At 33.5% G+C, this 19,746-nt stretch overlaps 1 protein-coding gene across 46 annotated transcripts in view; it reads right to left on the bottom strand.

Annotated features, from left to right (window-relative positions):
* RIMS2 (regulating synaptic membrane exocytosis 2) overlaps nucleotides 1-19,746 on the bottom strand; it is a 683,906-nt gene that overhangs the window by 408,247 nt on the left and 255,913 nt on the right. The window lies entirely within an intron of this gene.

Raw genomic sequence — 19,746 nt, 5'->3', positions numbered from 1 at the left:
GAAAAGAGATAGCCGAAAATGTTAATAAATGGAAAAATATACCATGCTCATGGCTGGGAAGAATCAACGTTGTTAAAATGTCCATACTACGCAAAGCAATATATAACTTCAACGCAATCCCTATTAAAGTTCCACTGTCATACTTTAAAGATCTTGACAAAACAATACTTCGTTTTATATGGAATCAGAAAAAATCTCGAATAGCCAAGACATTACTGTAATCCCTCTGCTGGGCATATACCCAGAAGACCAAAAATCACATCATAACAAAGATATTTGTACCAGAATGTTTATTGCAGCCCTATTCATAATTGCTAAGTCATGGAAAAAACCCAAATGCCCATCGATCCACAAATGCATTAATAAATTGTGGTATACATACACCATGGAATACTATGCAGCCTTGAAGATGGAGACTTTACCTCTTTCATGTTTACATGGATGGAGCTGGAACATATTCTTCTCAGTAAAGTATCTCAAGAATGGAAGAAAAAGTATCCGATGTACTCACCCCTACTATGAAACTAATTTAGGACCTTCACATGAAAGCTATAACCCAGTTACAACCTAAGTATAGGGGGAAGGGGAAAGGGTGGGGAGGGAGGGGGGAGATGGGTAGAGGGAGGGGCATTGAAAGGATCACACCTGTGGTGCATCTTACAAGGGTATATGTGATACTTGGTAAATGTGGAATGTAAATGTCTTAGCAAAGTAACTAAGAAAATGCCATGAGGGCTATGTCAACTAATGTGATGAAAATGTGTCAAATAGTCTACGAACCAAGTGTATGGTGCCCCATGATCATATTGATGTACACAGCTATGATTTAATAAAAAAAAAAGAAAAAAAAAACAAAACAAAATAAATAAATTACCATAACCCATAGAAAATGGATGCAAAGCAAAAAATTAAGTGGTAAAAATAAACCAATACCTTTATTATTATTATTTTTGTTTTGTTTTGTTTTGCAGTTTTTGGTCAGGGCTGGGTTTGAATCCACCACCTCCGGCATATGGGGCCAGCGCCCTACTCCTTTGAGCCACAGGCGCTGCCCACCAATACCTTTTTTAAAGATGAAACTACTAATGCTTTTTAGGTATACATATATAAGAAATCTATATATGAGGAAAAACAAAGGCATGATGAACTTGTGGCTCAACATAATGATTGCCAGAAAGTGCAGGAGACATGGAAATGGGATGAAGTAAACAACTGGTTAGATATAAACTATTGCCAAAGTTCTATCTCTTATTTGATATGGTAGGTTCATAGATATTTACTGCATTATTATAAAATAACTAACAATTTCCCAAGTAGGTAGTATTAGGTTTGCCGTCTTGTCAAAAACAACTATAAAACTGGGCAGAATACGTAAAACAACCACTTTATGGCACTGGACAAGACACAACACAAGGCTGAGATTCTTGAGAAAGAGGTATGCTTCACAACAGCTTTCTTCCTAGAAACAATTTCCCTAATGAAGAATGAGGAATTGGAGCCCAAACAGAAAGCTTTGGTCTTACTGGGCCCAAGATATATGATCTGATGTTAAAAACAGAGATTAGAATTCAGGCTGGCTAAGGCAGCCAAAATTTTTGTTACAGGGTAATAGAAGAAAGCTTGGTGAATAAGCTCCTGAAACAGGTATAGAACTTGTACTCAGGTTTCTACCGAAATCCTAAGCAGTACATAGAAAGGCTATCCGGGGTCTGATAGACTGCACTTGCCAAGGGCTGAAAGTGGAAGAGAAATTTTGAAGTTAATTTCTTTTTTTGTTTGTTTTTGTTTTGTTTTGTTTGCAGTTTTTGGCTGGGGCTGGGTTTGACCCCACCACCTCCGGCATATGGGGCTGGCGCCCTTTGAGCCACAGGCATTGCCCTGAAGTTAATTTGTACTAAGAAACTCTCTGATCAAGCAAGCTTAGAGAGATAATTGTGAAAATCCTAGGCACTGAGATGAGACCTCACAGAATTCATGCATAAAGCATTAAACACACACACACACTAGAAGTAGGGATTAGGCCCTAAAGAATACTATCTAGATGCAGCCTAAAACCACGCCCTGACAAGATCAATGTGATCCTCCTTAATTTAACTACCACATAATACAAATCAGCATTCTGAAAAAGAAAACATAATAATATAAAATTTCTACAATACATAATTTACAGTGTCAACCTACAGTGAAATGTTACAAGATATGCAAAGAGGCAAGAAAAGGAATCCATACCATAGAACAAAAGTTGATAAAAATATTAGAAACAATCCTACAAATGACCAGGATGTCACAACTGGCAGACGAGAACTTTAAAATAACTACAACAAATATGTGAAAGGATTTAGTGGAAAGGTGAAAGGATATCAGCAGATCAATGGCAGCTTAATAAAATGCCAATTCTAGAACTGAAACATGCAATAACAAAAGTATAGAATATTCTGCACATGATTAACACCAGAATGGAATAAACTTCTATATCTTCTAAACCTTCTATACCTCTGTTTGTCCAAAATATACATAATTTTGATACTTTACAGAATGGCAAACATTATGGCATTGTTAGGTAAAAAGAGAATGAGAGATGTCTGGGTTTGGGAGACTGATAACCATATTCTTACAAATCACATAATTAAAACAACAAAAACTGCCTAATAGAGAGTCTAGCCCTGTTGAAACCAATAAAGAAAACAGATATCCTGATAGGCAGGAAATATTACTTTAAAATTGGGCCTATTTGCTTTGGCATCCCTTTTTCCTAGAATGGTATAGGGCACTGTGCCTGAGGCAAACACTTGCATGAATTTTAAATCACAATTTCTAATGACTTTGACTTACAGGTAATTAAACTCTACGAATTACATAATATCCTTCATGTTATATAAAAAGCAATATATATATTTATGTGAAATTAAAACGGAGAAATTCTTTTTTTTTTTTTTTTATTGTTGGGGATTCATTGAGGGTACAATAAGCCAGTTACACTGATTACAATTGTTAGGTAAAGTCCCTCTTGCAATCATGTCTTGCCCCCATAAAGTGTGACACACACTAAGGCCCCACCCCCCTCCCTCCATCCCTCTTTCTGCTTCCCCCCCATGACCTTAATTGTCATTAATTGTCCTCATATCAAGATTGAGTACATAGGATTCATGCTAAAATGGAGAAATTCTTTAAAAAGGCACTATCTAAATTTCTTCCAAGTGGTAAATAATCTTTTTTTCTTTTTTTTGAAATGGAGCCTCAAGCTGTCGCCCTGGGTAGAGTGCTATGACATCACAGCTCACAGTGACCTCCAATTCCTGGCTCAAGCAAGTCTCCTGCCTCTGCCTCTCAAGTAGCTGGGACTACAAGTGCCTGCCACAACACTCGGCTTTATGGGGTATTCTTCCTTAATTGAATGAAAAGGCTTCATGGAGATAAAATTTTCTGACAGTTATAAAGACAAAAGTAGCAATTCATATAATTTGGGTAATAAGGGATTATTAACTTTTGAGGAATGAAGTAATCAACTTCAAATAATATTATTAATAATATCATATACAAATGTTAGTAATTCAGGATTATAGATAATATTCTATAAGTCTCATCATCCAATTTATATTGATTTTTGGTGTAGTTTTCCACTGTATTTGAACCAACTTAAAAATTTTTTTTTCTAATGTTATTGGATGTGAAGAGTTCTAAAAACGTTCCTGCCACTTTCCCCTCCCAAGATTTCCCACCCATGAATATGTTGTACCTGTGATTACATTATGTTACTTGGTAAAAGGGAGTTTTTATAAATGCCTTTAAGCTTTAATTAGTTGACTTAATGAAAAATTCAGTTAACCTGGATAGGCCCAATCTAATTACATGAGCCCTTAAAAAGCAGAGAATGTTTTCTTGCTGGTAGCAAAAAGAGGAAGAACGATTCCAAGCAGAAGATTCAACATGCCACTGCTGGATTAGAAAATGGAGGGGACCATGAGGCAGGCAATGCAAGAGGCCTCTAAAAGCTGACAACAGTCCCCAGCTGACAGCCAGCAAGGAAACAGGAACGTCAGTCCACAACTACAAAAACTGAGTTCTGCCAACAATCTGAATGAAGCTGAAAGTAAATTCTTTCCAAGAGCTTTCAAATAAGAGCACAGGCTAGTCAACACCTTGATCTCAGCCTAGTGAGACCTTTAGCAGAGAATTCAGCCAAACCTACCTGGGCTTTTGACCCATAGAAGTACAAGATAATAAATACATGTTGTTTTAAAACACTAAGTTTGGGTTAATTTCTTATGCAACAAAAGAAAACACACGATGAATCTATATTATGTGTTTTAAAAAGTAGAGAGGATTCTTTGCATTAAACATTTTTTAAAAAGTAGAGAGGATTAAAACATTCATATACTCATGCAGGTAAAGAATGCCATATAATTCTTGGACTGTATTATCATACTATCATACTGCTTTTCATTGATACTGCTCATCTATATATTAGTTGTAATGCCAACAGTAAAATATATAAATAAGCATTTCCTTAGCTGTGTGTGTGCTTCATGGGAAATATGGTAATATTCTCTAAAGCACATATTGCTTAAAGTGTATTTTCATCATCAGATTTACATTTTGTGCATATAGTTTTTATAACAAGCTGTTCAATTTCTCTAGAAAAGGTAGCATGTCCTATTTTTATGTTCATCACATTGTATTTCAAAATTATGATATAACTCAGAAGTACCAATAAATAATATTCAGAAATTTGAAAATAAAATTACGGCCTTCGGAAATTTATTGATGTAAATGATTGGCCATGATTATAAATAATTAACATCAGATTTTAAGCACATTCCTTGTACTGGATTGAAACAAGAGGAAGAATCAATTGGTGACTACTCCAACAAAGCCTAATTTCATCTTTAGAATATTTATTCTCATCACAAACATCATCAAATTTCCTTTAAAAATTACCTGTGGAAATTATCTTTGAAATGGATGCTTATCCAATTGAAAGATTAAAAAGTATAATGGCATTTGTCTCTTCCTTGTATCTGATCAGACATTCGCTCTTAAAATTAAATCAATCGTATCAATTTTGTGTTTACTGTGAAGAAAGCCCTGTACATCTTGGTCATGTTTTGCCCTTAGCAGCATTCATTAGAATTTAGATGATGTGGAGTAGTAAAGAAAGAGTGCTTAAAAGCTATGTATCCTCAGCTGGCACTACAGCTCATGCCTATATTTCCAGGTACTTGAGAGGCTGAGGCAAGAGGATCACTTGAGCTCAGGGTTTGCGGTTACAGTAAACTATGATTAGCCAGTGCACTCCAGCCTGCATGACAGAAACCCTATCTTTGTTTAAAAAAAAAAAAAAAGTTATACATTCTCTATATACCCTGATTTAAGGTTCTCAATCATCCCCTGGACAATGGTCTATCCAGTGATATTTGGAAAAGCATAAAAAATTACAAAGAATTAAATTGAGAGTAATTCCTCCCAAGGTACTATATAACCCATATAATTTAAAATATTAAGAGAATGTGAGTGGAAATGTGGGTACTTAAGGGAAGTCATATCTTGATGTGCTTGCATTGCTAGAAATAATGATTTAACAAGTTTAAAACCAATTTTCAACTGTTTATTATAAGTAAGTTAGGAATTGAATTAAGAAAATGATTGCCGATGATAGTAAAAGGAACAGAGAGAGGAGAGAAGTGGATCAGAGGAAAGCATATACACATTCAGACTGCAGGACCAGTACTAGGAATCTCAAGTCCCTTGCAAGAGCCACAGACTAAAGCCTGGCACTTTCACACAAAGAACAGTTTTGTAGGAGCTTCACCCCTTTTTGAGCACAACTGGGCTCAAAGATCACTGAGCACTGAGAAACAAGGCTCTCTTGGGCAGGGGCTGCCCTCTCAGGGAAAGTGAACACATTTCGCATTTTGGAAGTTAGGAAAATAGCAAGGGAGTGCAGTTCATGCTGGGAACAGTACAAGCACCTAAACCTTGGTGGGAGAGAAAATGTCTCTTAGGGAGATAGAGAGAAAAATGCCTCTTTTCTTATCATTTCTTGGTAAGGCACAGTGTCTGCTTGTCTGCCCACAAGTTTCCTGGGAGTCTAACTGCCCCTGTTGTGATTTGTGTCTGTGGTCTGATTAAGGTCTGCTTTGACATCCTGCCTCTGGACTGTGTTCCCTATCCCATGCTCTATGTTAAGATCAAAAATAATAAGTACAAATTCTAGACAAAATAGGAACAAATATTTGAATGAAGGCTATCAAAAAAGAAGAAAGGTACTTGGGAGCCACTGATTCTTGGAAGATGACACTAAGTGAATTTCCCATTTTTATGAAAACCAAATCAAATCAATGTCTTGGAGGCTAATATATTAGAAAACTCAAAGATTTATTGGCTTGAAAACCAGAGAAAGGAGTGAGAAAGTAAGATGGATTTGACAAAAAAAGAAAGGAAAACTAAAATTCTATGTATAAGAAACTACCAAAATCTCATGCATGCACCAGAAGACTTCAAAAAGCCCCAATTAAATTAATGAAATTAAGATTTCAGTTACTGTCACCTCAAGGGAAACTAAGTTTGTAGCTAAAGCTAAACTAAATTAACTTGCTGTCTTCAAAATAATCGGGACTCTCAGGGACAAATTTCAGTCTGTATAAAACATTTCTTATCATGTCCAAATTAAATGCAAAATTATCTGACATAATAAGAAATAAGAAAACATGACCCACCCTCAAGAGAAAAAGCAACCAGTAGAGACTGAGAGATAACCTGGATGTTTAATTAGCATCAGAAGATTTTTAAACCTCTGTAATAACTATGTTCAAAGAAATAAAGGTAACATGCTCAAAGTAAGTAAAAAGATTGAATATCTGAATACAGAAATAGTGACTATAAAAAAGAACTAAATGGAAATTTTAGAACAAAAACTAAAATATCAAAATTTAAAAGTCATAAGATGAGCTTCTCATCTGATAGGTTATGAAAGAAAAATAATTAATAAAATTGAAATTTACTCAATCTGAAGAAGAGAGAAGAAAGTTGAAAAAATTACAGAAACCATGGGAGGCGCCTGTGGCTCAATGAGTACAGCGCCAGCCCCATATATTGAGGGTGGTAGGTTCAAACCCGGCCACTCAGAGGATGAAGCAAGAGAATCGCCTAAGTCCAAGAGTTGGGTGTTGCTGTGAGCTGTGACTCTACTGCACTCTTCCGAGTGCAACAAAGTGAAACTCTGTCTCTAAGAAAAAAAAAAGAAAGAAAGAAAAGAAAAGAAAAAGTTAAAGAAACCCATACGATAATAAAAGGTCTAAAATACAGAGAACTAAAGAATCAAAAAGAAAACAGACAGAAAATAACAGAAAAAAAGTTACAACAATGGCCAAAAAGTTATTCAAATTAAGTGAAAAAATTCAAATTAGTTACAGAACATAAATTCACAAACTTAAAAGGCACAGCACACCCAAGCAAAATAACTGTAAGCACATCATAATAAAACTGATACAAATGAAAGATAAAGATTTTTAAATTAACCAGAGAAAATATATTAAATGCAAAAGAACAATGATTTTAAAGTGCCAATGATCTGTCATTGAGACCTACAGGCTTATCAAAAATGATGGAGGCCACTTTCAGCTGCAGAAATTATTTTTTTTTTTTTTATAAAAAAACTGTCAACATAGAATTCTATAGTCCTGAAAAGTATTCACAAGGAATGAAGACTAAATAGATTTTTTTCAGGTAAGAGTAAATGGAGACATGAATTCTGTACTTCAAGAAATACTAAAGGAACTTCTTCAGGCTAAAGGAAAGTCTATGAAATGGAAACTTGGATCTTTAGAAAGACAAACTATTAAAATGCAAAATAGCTGATTAAATATAAAAGACTACTTGTTCCTCTTAATCTGTTCAAAATACATAAGACTGTTTAAAACATTTTACATAAAGTGGCATAATATAACCACTAAACAGATTGTTAATAGATTGAGAAAGTGCAGTTAATAAAAACTAACCATAAAAGACAAATAAGCATACAGATAAGTTAAAATTGAATTATAAAGTATACTTACGTAAGTCCAAGAAAAGGACAGGAAAAGCAAAATCAACATGGAACAAAACCCACAAAACAAATATCTAAATTTAAACATTTCAATAATTATATTAAATGTTAATAAACTAAATAATAGGCAAAAATTGTCAAAATAAATTTTAATAAATAAAATTTATCCACTACTTATAAAAGATATACTTTATATAAAGCCACAGATACACTGAAAGTAAATGACTAAAAAAAATACACGGTGAAAACAAAAATCAAAGGAAACACAGCAGATGTGGGACTCTTTTGGATCTAGAGCCCCTCTGTGTCCAGGGCAGAACAGTGGGCAGAGGTCAGTACTCAATGAAGGCTGGTTCATGGTGGGGCTGTCCAGCGTTATACTCAATTGGAAAGGAGGGCTGACCTCTTAAGTCATTTTGAGCCTGAGTCACTTTAACATTGTGGCTGTTCTCCAATAAGTGCTCCCTAATGCTGTGTGTTATTAGTCACGCAGAAGGAAAAAAAGACCACTCTTCAATTAAAAAATTAGGCTTCTCACCCTATTTCTTTTTACATTAACAATTATACATATTTTTTTAAAAAATCATTGACTACTTATTTTTGGAAGTATGAGGAGGGGGAAAATGTTGTAAACGAAGAGTAAACATGTAATGACTACTACAAAAAAGAGAGAGACAGAGAGAGAAAGAAACTTGTATACAGAGTAATAACAAAGGAAAGAAGAACATTTTACAAGATTTTTAAGTCAATTAATCAAGTCAAGAACACAAACATCATAAATGTTTAGGTACTCAGTAACAGATCTTTAAGACACATAGAGCAAAAACTGATGGATTTTTAAATACAATAAAGTCTATAATAACATTTAAAATTTTTAATATCATTCATCAATTGAGAGAAAATATAGGATTAAAATCATTAAGGAGACAAAAGATCAGAACACCACTACTAAACATCATGAAATAATTGATACTTGAAGACCACAACACCAAGTAAGTGCCAAATACACACATTCTTTTAAAGTGCATGCAGAAAGCCCCTGCATGGTGGCTCACACCTATAATCCTAGTATTCCAGGAGTCAGAGGAAGCTGGAATGCATGAGCTCAGGAGTTGGAAACCAACCTGAGCTAGAGTGAGACCCCATCTCTAAAAATAGCCCGACGTTGTGGTGGCCACCTATAGTCCCAGCTACTCAGGAAGCTGAGCCAAGAGGATCATTTGGGCCCAAGAGTTTGAGTTTGCTATGATCTATTGATGCCAGGGCACTCTACCAACGGTGACAAAGTACTCAATACTTTATTATTTATAAATAAATAAATAAAGTGCATGTAGAATGTTCAGGATAATTCTCACAGTGGGCAATAAAACAAATTCAATACATTTAAATTGACTGAAATTACCAAGGTATTTTCTCTCACCAGAGTAAAATTACACCAGAAAAATTAATGGGTTGTTTTTTGGAGAAAAAAAAAAAAAGGGAAATTAACTCATTTCAAATAATTCAAGTATCAGAAGAAACCATAAAGTTCCACCTTAAGAGACCTGAAAAAGAAAAGAAAAATGAAACCACAGTAAGTCAAAGAAAGGGAATCATTAAGATAGGAACAGTAGGCCAGGTCTGATGGCTTACACCTGTAATCCTAGCACACTGGGAGGTCAAGGCTAGTGGGTTGCCTGAGCTCACTGGTTTGAGACCAGCCTGAACAAGAGCAAGATCCCATCTCTAAATAGCTGGGTGTTGTGGTGGGTGCCTGTAGTCCCACCTACTCTGGAGGCTGAGGCAAGAGAATCGCTTGAGCCCAAGAGTTTGAGGTTGCTGTGAGCTATGATCTAGGGCACTCTACTGAGGGTGACAAAGTGAGACTCTGTCTCAAGAAAAAAAAAAAAGATAGGTACAGTTATCAGTGAGACAGTAAACAAACAAGAGTAATTATCAAAATAAAAAGATAAAAAGACGGTATACTCTTAGGTAAACTGATAAGCAAATTAGAAATTTAAAAAATCACAAATTACAAAATACCAGTTTCAGCACCTATATATCACTACAGATTCCCTGGACAGTAAAAAGATATATAATTAAATTTTTAATGACAAATTAGTCAACTTAGATAAAATGGAAAATTTCTTGAAAAACAGATCTACTAATTTAATGCAATCCCCTTCAAAGCACAATGTCAAATTTTGAAGATCTTGAAAAATAGTACTCCGTTTCATACGGAACCAGAAAAAACTCTGAATGGCCAACACAATTTTAAGAAATAAAAACAAATCTGGAGGCATCACTTTACCAGAGCTCAGATTACATTACAAGTCCATAATGATCAAAACAGCATGGTACTGGCACAAAAATAGAGAATATAGATCTACAGAATAGAATAGAGAACCTAGAGATGAACCCAGCCACATATCACCATCTGATCTTTGGGAAAAGATGTACCGGGGAAAAGAATCCCTATGTAATAAATGGTGCTGGAGAACTGGTTAGCAACTTGTAGCAGACTAAAATTGGATCCACACCTCTCACTATTGACAAAAATTGATTCTCTCTGGATAAAAGATTTAAACTTCAGACATGAAACAATAAAAATTCTACAAGAGAGTGTGGGAGAAAATGTTTAACAAAATTGGCCTGGAAAAAGATTTTATGAAGAAGACCCCCTTGGCATTTGCAGCAACATCAAAAATAAATAAATGGGACATGATCAAGCTAAAAAGCTAAGAGTACCACAACTAAAGCAAACAGCCTTCAGAATGAGAGAAGATATTTACCTGCTATGAATCTAACAAAGGGCTGATAACCAGAAATCTACAAAGAACTCAATCAACAAGGAAAGAGAAAACAACCCCATCTATAAGTGGGCAAGAGATTTGAACAGAATATTCTCTGAAGAAGATGGACGAATGGCCACCACACATGAAAAAATGCTCACTGTCCCTAATCATCAGAGAAATGCAAATCAGAACCCCTCTGAAGTGTCACCTAACCCCAGTGTGAATAGCCTACAAAATACCAAATCTGCAGATGCTGGTGTGGATGTGGAGAGAAGGGAATATTTTTGCTCTGCTGGTGGGATTGCAAACTAATACAACCTCTGTGGAAAGAAGTATGAAGAATTCTCAAAGAACTAAAAGTCGACCTTCCATTTAATCCCACAATTCCATTACTAGGTATCTACCCAGAAGAACAAAAATAAACTCACCACAAAGACATTTCCACCACAATGTAAATTGCAGCTCAATTCACAGTTGCCAAGACATGAAAGCAACCTAAGTGCCCATCAAGCCATGAATGGAGTAACAAATTGTAGTGTGTGTATGCTGTGGAATGAATGCTATTTGACCACAGGGAAAGATGGAGACTTTACATCTTTTATGTTACCTAAATGGAGTTGAAACACATTCTTCTTAGTAAAGTATTTCAAGAGTAAAAAAAATACATATCCAATGTACTCAATACTAATATGAAACCAATATACAAACAATTACACACTCATATGAACGTTAAAACACAAATATAGTCTAGCAAGGGGGCAGGGTGAGGAGGAAGAGAGGGTGATTGGCAGGATGTCACCTAATGGGCACAATGTAAGGGTGTTCAGTACACCCCGTAGGTGAAGGACTCAACTACAACTTGAACTTTACCTTAGAAATGAAAATAATGTAACCTAAATATTTGTACCCTCACATTAATCTGATATTTAAAGAAACATATTGAGAAGGATTAAACAGAAAATCTAAATAGCTCTATTTATCTTACAAAAATTGAATTCTTCTTCAAAACTTTCACCAAAAACCCCCAGATAATTTGCTGGTGATTTCTAACAAATTTTTAAAGGAGAAATAACACCAATCTTACACTAACTGTTCATAAAATAGAGAAGTAAATGCCAAACTTATTTATGAGATCAGAACAACTCTAATGCCAAAACCTGTCAAGGACATTTCAGTGAAAGAAAACTGTATTTCTCATGAACACAGATACAAAAAAAAATAAAAGAAAAACTTAAACCAAAATCATAGAAAATCTAAAACAGTAATATATAATGATAATATCTTATGACTAAGTGTGATTTAACCAATTCAAACAGTGCAAAGTGGTTTTTTAGTCAAAACTAAACTAATATAAGCAATACTAACAAAATAATGGGAAAGAACTATATAATTTCAATAACTGCAGAAAAAGCACTTGACAAAATGCAATCTCATTCATGATTTAGTTTAAAAAAACTATTACTAGGTGACACCTGTGGCTCAGAAGAGTGGCCCTATATATATATTGGAGGTGGCAGGTTCAAACCCGGCCCTGGCCAAAAACTGCAAAAAAAAAAAACTATTACTAAACTAGGAAACTCTCACAATTTGTGTCTGACATTATACTTGGGAAGTGATCCTAAATATTATAATAAGAAAAGAAAAAAAAACGAGGCATAAGCATAGGAAAAGAAGTAAAACTGTGTCCATTTGCAGATGACATGACCGTTTACCTAGAATATCATAATAAACCTACAAAGCATCTATTAGAACTAGTAAGTGAATTCAAGTCAAAAGATACAAAGTTAATAACTTAGATTTTGGGGGGTGGCACCTGTAGCTCAGTGGGTAGTGCACTGGCCCCATATACATAGGGTGGAGGGTTTGAACCCGGCCCTGGCCAAACTGCAACAGCCGGGCATTGTGGCAGGGGCCTGTTGTCCCAGCTACTTGGGAGGCTCAGGCGAGAGAATCGCTTAAGCCCAAGAGTTGGAGGTTGCTGTGACGCCACGGCATTCTATTAAGGGCCACAAAGTGAGACTCTGTCTCTAAAAAAAAAAAAAAAAACCTTAGATTTTTAGAAACTAGAGCAAAACTGGAGAATGAAAATTATTTTTCATTCCATTTATAACTGGATCAAAAACTTAAAACACTTAAAAAAAAATTCACAAAGGTCATGCAAGACCTCTACCCTAAAAACTACAAATCATTGCTTAAGTAAATTAAAAATACCTGATAAATAAAGAGCTACAACACTTGAAGACTCAAGCTAAGAAGTTACTTTTCCCCTAATTAATTTACAAAAATATAAAGCAGTCCCAAAATTAATACCAGCAAACTTTTCAAATCAAAATTAACAAATTTACTATAAAACATATACAGAAGACCTTGACTAGAGGTCTGAAAAAGAGGAGGATAAAAAGTTGGAGGATTTACACTACCTGATTTCAAGTTTACCCTACAAAAGATGGAGGTGTTGCCAATGAGGCATAAGGATAGACAAATAGTTCAATAAGATAGACAGCTTGGAAAAAGAATCACACTTATACAATTATTCGATTTTCTACAAAGGTGACAAAAAAAACCCAGGGGAAGTAAAAAGCCTTTAAGTCTTTTCAGGAAATGGTAATGGAACAACTGGATATCCATCTGGAAAAATATGAATCTTGACACTATATATGCAAATATTAATTTTTGATGGATTACATACCCAGACCAAAATGCTAAAACTCAAGCTTTTGGAAGATACACAGAAAAGTGGTTTTCATGATTTAGATGTTGGCAAGAGGTTTTCAGATGGTACACAGAAAATAAAAATTATAAAATGAAAAAACTAACATTAGATTTCATCAGAATTAAAACTTCTGTTCATCAAAAGGCATTGTTAAGAAAATAAACAGACAAGCCCCAAGAATGAGGGAAAATATACACAAAACATGTATCTGACGAAGGACTAATATCAGGTTAGATAAAGAATTTCTATAATCTATGAATAAAAACACAAACTATTTTTAAAAAAAATTAAACAGTCACTTGACAGATGCAGATACAATAAGCATATGAAAAGATATTTAATGCTGTTAATCGCCAGGCAAACAAAAAATCCTATCATAAGAAGATGCCATTATAAACTCACCAGGATGACAAAAATTAAGACAATTTCACAAATGTTAAAAAGTATGTGCAACCAATGAAATTCAAACATGGTCAGCAGAAGTTTAAATGTACAACCACCACTTTAAATGATCTGGCATTATAAACTAATATATAACTACCCTATGATCCACAAATTCCTCCTCTAGGTATTCATGAAAGAAAAATAAAAACATATGTCTACAAAAATATTTCTATAAGAGTGTGGTATGTTCATAAAATATAATTAGTCAGCAATAAAGAGAAAAGAACTCACACATACAACAACATGAATATTTTGTAATTATGCAGAGTTAAAAGCTTTACAAAAAGTACATTCTATATGATGTCAAATATATAAAGATATAGAGCAGGCAAAGAGCTATTCTATACTGGGAAAATGAAAAAGCAGTACAATACACATGTATCTGGTTCTGGAGGCTGAGATGAGCAGGTATTTACTAAGAATTAGTGTGAGAGGCATATGAACACTTTACCCATAACACATAGTCAGTAAGTAGCATACTCTAGCTATGACCTCAATTCCTGGGTTCTAAACAACGTAAGGCTGCAATATGTATAGTAAAACAGGGACAAATTTGTCCTTACTGAAACAGGCAGTTCTCTTTGCCATTTTCTATTACCTCTATCTCTGACATTTCAAAGGACACAGTAACATGAAAAGTTTAAAGAAGTATAAGCGAATGTAAGTTCCGAATTTGATTTAAGTAAGTAGCTAGACTTTAGTTTGTTCAAGAATAAAATGACAATGGTAGAATAGAAAAAGTCTTCAAATTGTGTTTCTTAGAACTCATGTCTCATGCTCCACTCATATTTGCTTTACATATTGAGTTAGAATGGGAAGGAAATAGTCTCTGCTAAAACAAAGAGTACAGTCTGAAAAACACCAGGAAAAAAAGGAGCCCTGACATTTTAAGATACTATAATATTAATGTGCACTGTTATTTTCCATTTTTCCTTGTATAAAATGTTCACACACATTTCTGAGACACTTAAAATTTCTCAAATTTAGCAAATATACTAAAATTGTAGATGAGTAAAAAGAATTATTTTGTTAGGATCATAAATGAATATACATATAACCCATAGCACCATCACATGTATGAAATAAATTCATTTTACTATTCAGCGAATAGTGCCAGAATTAAAGAAGTTTACTGGTAGTTATCTTCTTGAAGTTTTCTAAGATCCTTTATGATCATATAGAAGTTGACAATAAAAAAGTGTCATTAACATTAACCTGTCAGTCATCACCAAGAGCACTAACTTTACAAAAGTTCCTTCAATAAGGGAATTACTTAAAGACTGTAGATCAGTATCAGATTAAGGATCTATACTAATAATTGTTACATACTGCTTGGGTCCATGGTAAATATTCTGGTAAAAATATGAATGATAAACACATCTGAATCAAAAGTTATTTTGATTAGAAATCTTTTTTTTTTTTTTGCAGTTTTTGGCCAGGGCTGGGTTTGAACCCACAACCTCCGGCATATGGGACCAGCACCTTACGCTTTTGAGCCACAAGTGCCACCCTTGATTAGAAATCTAAACACAGGCAGGAGGAAAGAAAGGGAAGGACAGAGGGGGTTCAGTGTGCTGCCATCTAATAAGCACGATGTAGGGGTATATGGCACACCTCCTGGGTGAAGGGCTCCACTACAACTTGGACTTCACCTAACAAATGCAAACAATGTAATCTTATTATGTGTACCCTATGTCAAGCCAAAATTAAAAAAAAAAAGATATATAAGCACAATTTTGTTAAGGCACGATCTTATGCCTATTAATAAGTAACAATTTATAGTCATAAAGTTAATTTTATAATAATTAGATATTTAATAACATGTATACATGCACATAAAATATATATCAGACTATTGGGCGCTTTATACCTCATAATATAGACTTTTCATGTAATATGAGAAATCAATTGCGTTGTGATCACACCAAGTCCAAACAACAGCACTGTGCATACAGACTGCATCGTCAGAGCTATGAAAAGTGAACATGCTGTTCTTTCAATATCAAAGTAGGGGCTCGGTGTCTGTAGCTCAAGCAGCTAAGGCACCAGCCACATACAACAGAGATGGCAGGTTTGAATCCAGCCCGGACCTGCCAAACAACAATGAAAACTACAACCAAAAAGTAGCAGGGCGTTGTGGTGGGGGCCTGTAGTCCCAGCTACTTGGGAGGCTGAGGCAAGAGAATCGCTTAAGCCCAGGAGTTTGAGGTTGCTGTGAGCTGTAATGCCATGCACTCTACCCAGGGCGACAGCTTGAGGCTCTGTCTCAAAAAAATTAAAAAATGAAAATTAAAAAGTAATAATAATAATATCAAAGTAGGCGTTAATGTGCTATGATGAATAATAAGTGTCTGTACCAAAATGCCTGGACATAAACTAATGGTTTCATTATAAGCCAAAACAATAGTAAATGCTTTATGTAAATGACTAAGTATTTCTGACCAGAAATATTACCAGACTAAATAAACATTTACTTTGCAAAATCAGATTTTACTTAAAACTCAATATTTTAGAACTGTGGTAATGTTTCAATGGAATAAAATTCATTTATACTAGGTGAATTTCAGGTGTATATTCCATTTTTATACCGAGAATAACCTTGCAAAGTTACTATCAGATCACAATACTTTTTTGAGAGAGAAAAGTGGTACTAATAATAATCACTGGAGGACAGCAGGCATAAATAAACTCTGACTACTCCAGACAAACTAGATCATATGATTATTTGTAATTGAAAACACCAAAAAATTCAAATTTCATCTCATTAACTTTTTTCTTAATTTTACTTTTAAATATGAATATCTGTATATCTCATTATATATATGGGAAGGAGAGAAAAACTGTTTTTAATAGCTACTCTGAATAAATGCTAGTTCTAGTATGCCCCTCTGTGGCCAGACAGCACAGCAAATTTACTACCACACATTTGGTGACAAGGAAATAATTACATCGGAGGAAAATGCAGATCTCTTCATTGTATAATAAAGACGGCTAAAATTCAGAATATGGGAAAATGTAGAGGATATTTATTAAGTGTATTTTCTATAAATTTTATCACAAAAGATAGTCATCATTAGCATATTTATTTGAATACTGCCCCCCAAAAGCAATTGATAACTCAATGTAGTGAACTCTGCTAAAAAAATATATATCATCTAGCATCCCAATATTTATATTTGCTTCCAAAGAAATGATCACAAAAATTAGACTTCACAATGAATTCGGTACTTACAGGCCTTCTTCATGGATGACAAAAGCAATTACTTTTGTGTCCTGATTAAATAATTTAATTTGGCAATAATAAGTTTACAGTGAGAAATTTGATAACAAAAATTTAAATTAAAATGAATTTCCTCAAAACTTATCAAATGAATTTATGTAAGATACAGACATTTTTTTTTCTTGCTAGACTTTTCAGTTGCTTTCACCTAGAAAAGAACATAGGATCCTGGCTAAAATGGTACACAAGAACAAGAATGGCAAGAGAATAAGCTAAGAACTTTCAGTCTAAACGTAAGAATCAAGCTATATAGTTTCCAACAAAAAGTTAGTCCAAAATAGACCAATAATTTTTATTCATAAATTTCATTTACTTATTAGGTAATAAAATATTTTAACAATCTATATTAATCTCCAGTTTAGTGATTTATGTTACGCATGCAATATTATTGCTATATTTAAAATCTTTCCTTTTTGACAAGTTGAACTTGGAACTGTCTCTGGAGCAATTATTACTGGAGATTTTTATGACCACCAACTAAAAACCTGATGAAAGTTGACTCGTAGATTTAAGGATAAGATTAGTTATCTAAGAAAAGTCTCAGCTTAAAATTACTTGAGATGATCCTCTTTTAACAATATATTCTATATGATTGATGTACAGTACTATTCTAGTAATTTCTACTAGAAAACAATTTAAAAATAAAATATAATATAATTATCCAAGTCTATGATGGTATTTCTCTGTTTAAAGACAGTTAAGGTCACAGTACAAATAATGAATGATTCCATGTTAACTAGTCCAAACAAGTTAACAGTTACTTCTTAAAACTGTTCTTTCCAATATAGATACCTATAAAATTGATGCTTAAAATCTCAAGATCACTGATGTCCAGTCTATAAGGTTGCAACACCCATTATTTAGAAAAAATTTAAGTTCTCATAAGAGCACATCCTCTGATGACATACTTAGGTCATTCTTATTCCATGATTTTTTTTCCTCAAGAATGATTTTTCACTCTATAGCTTTACTTTCTGCTTCAATGTTAACTGAAATCTAAACATTTGTATCTTTTTAAAGAACCTAAGCAGAATAAAAATGTTTATCTAATCTGAACACAAACTAACCAAAAATTAAAATATGTGGAAGCATTAATTACAAACTCAAATACTTATTTTTCATTCTTCATACTTCTAAAGTAATAACTATTTATGCAATTATTTATGACAATCAGATATATTTTGTGAAATATGTCACATGTTATTTAAAGACTAGTAAGTTAAAAACATAAAAAGGCAGAAATTTTTTTTTCCTAAAGCAGGATAAATTCTGCATTGATTAACTGGTAGTTCTCGATAATGTAAGAATCAGAATAAGTTAAACAAGATTGGTTTTATGAACATTAAAAAATATCACATTTTTAATATTGAATTGTAGCTGCATTAAACTCCAGATTTTAATGAGAGCATTGAAATTATAGGCATGCCAATAACAAAAGAAACTTGAAGCTAAAGCAAATGCATAGAGATACACACAATTCCTTCAAGAAAAAAAGATATTCTCATGTTTTAAAACTAATATACTCACTTTAAAACCAATTCCTACTATGCTGTTAATAGTATAATTTCTATACACACAGCCCTAATACTAATACTTTTAAACACATAAATTCTTGGAATTAAAAAATGAGATGGAATAAAACATGGAAAAGATTTATAAGAGATGAGTATAAATCCTAAAACTCTGGTAGCTTCAGGTCATGGAAAATTTAGAAAGCTGCTTCTTTTATTTAAGCATAACATGCAATACATATTATCATAAATTATAGACACTAAAATAAGATATTAGCAAATAAAAAGAAAAATATTAAAATATAGTCTACACAGAAAAACCTAGTATTTCATAACTGTTAGATATTTTCAAACAGTCTAAAAATAAAAAAACTAGTTTATTGAATAGAACTGTATTAAGAAAGAACAGTAAAATTTTTTAAGAAATAGCTATGTGATTATATATTCAAAGAAAAGGTCATAAATATGTATTTATCATCAGTAGACATTTTAAATGCCAACATATTCTAAAAGCCTCATTTTCATTTGCTAAATTAAGATACATATAGTATAATAGCCATTTTTTAAATCTCTAAAATAGGCTGCCTCACATTTTTCAGAGATCCTAAAAGGAAGAGATCAGTAATACCATTCAATATTTTATGCACTGTTAGTTTCCCATCAATTTCCAAAGGTTTAAGTGCATTATCACATTCACAAAATTTCTTCCTCAATCTTTCTCCAGATACATTTAGTCAAAATGGGGTCTTTTTTTATTGAAGATACATAACATGAAAAAAATCTCAAAAGCCTAACAACTTAAATAAGGGAAGAACTGGGTAATAAAACTGCATTTTAAAAGCATTCTCTAATAAAATACCTCTTTCAGTGTAAGCCAGAGAAACCATCTAAACCATATGTTTATAATTTAAAATCCTTCATCACACACACAACGAAATGATCAGGTTGAAAAAAGCAGTAAGAATTTATGACAATGAATC

This window comes from Nycticebus coucang, chromosome 13 (genome assembly GCF_027406575.1).
Source record: "Nycticebus coucang isolate mNycCou1 chromosome 13, mNycCou1.pri, whole genome shotgun sequence".
Lineage (NCBI taxonomy): Eukaryota > Metazoa > Chordata > Mammalia > Primates > Lorisidae > Nycticebus > Nycticebus coucang.
This window is presented reverse-complemented; position numbering and strand designations above follow the sequence as displayed.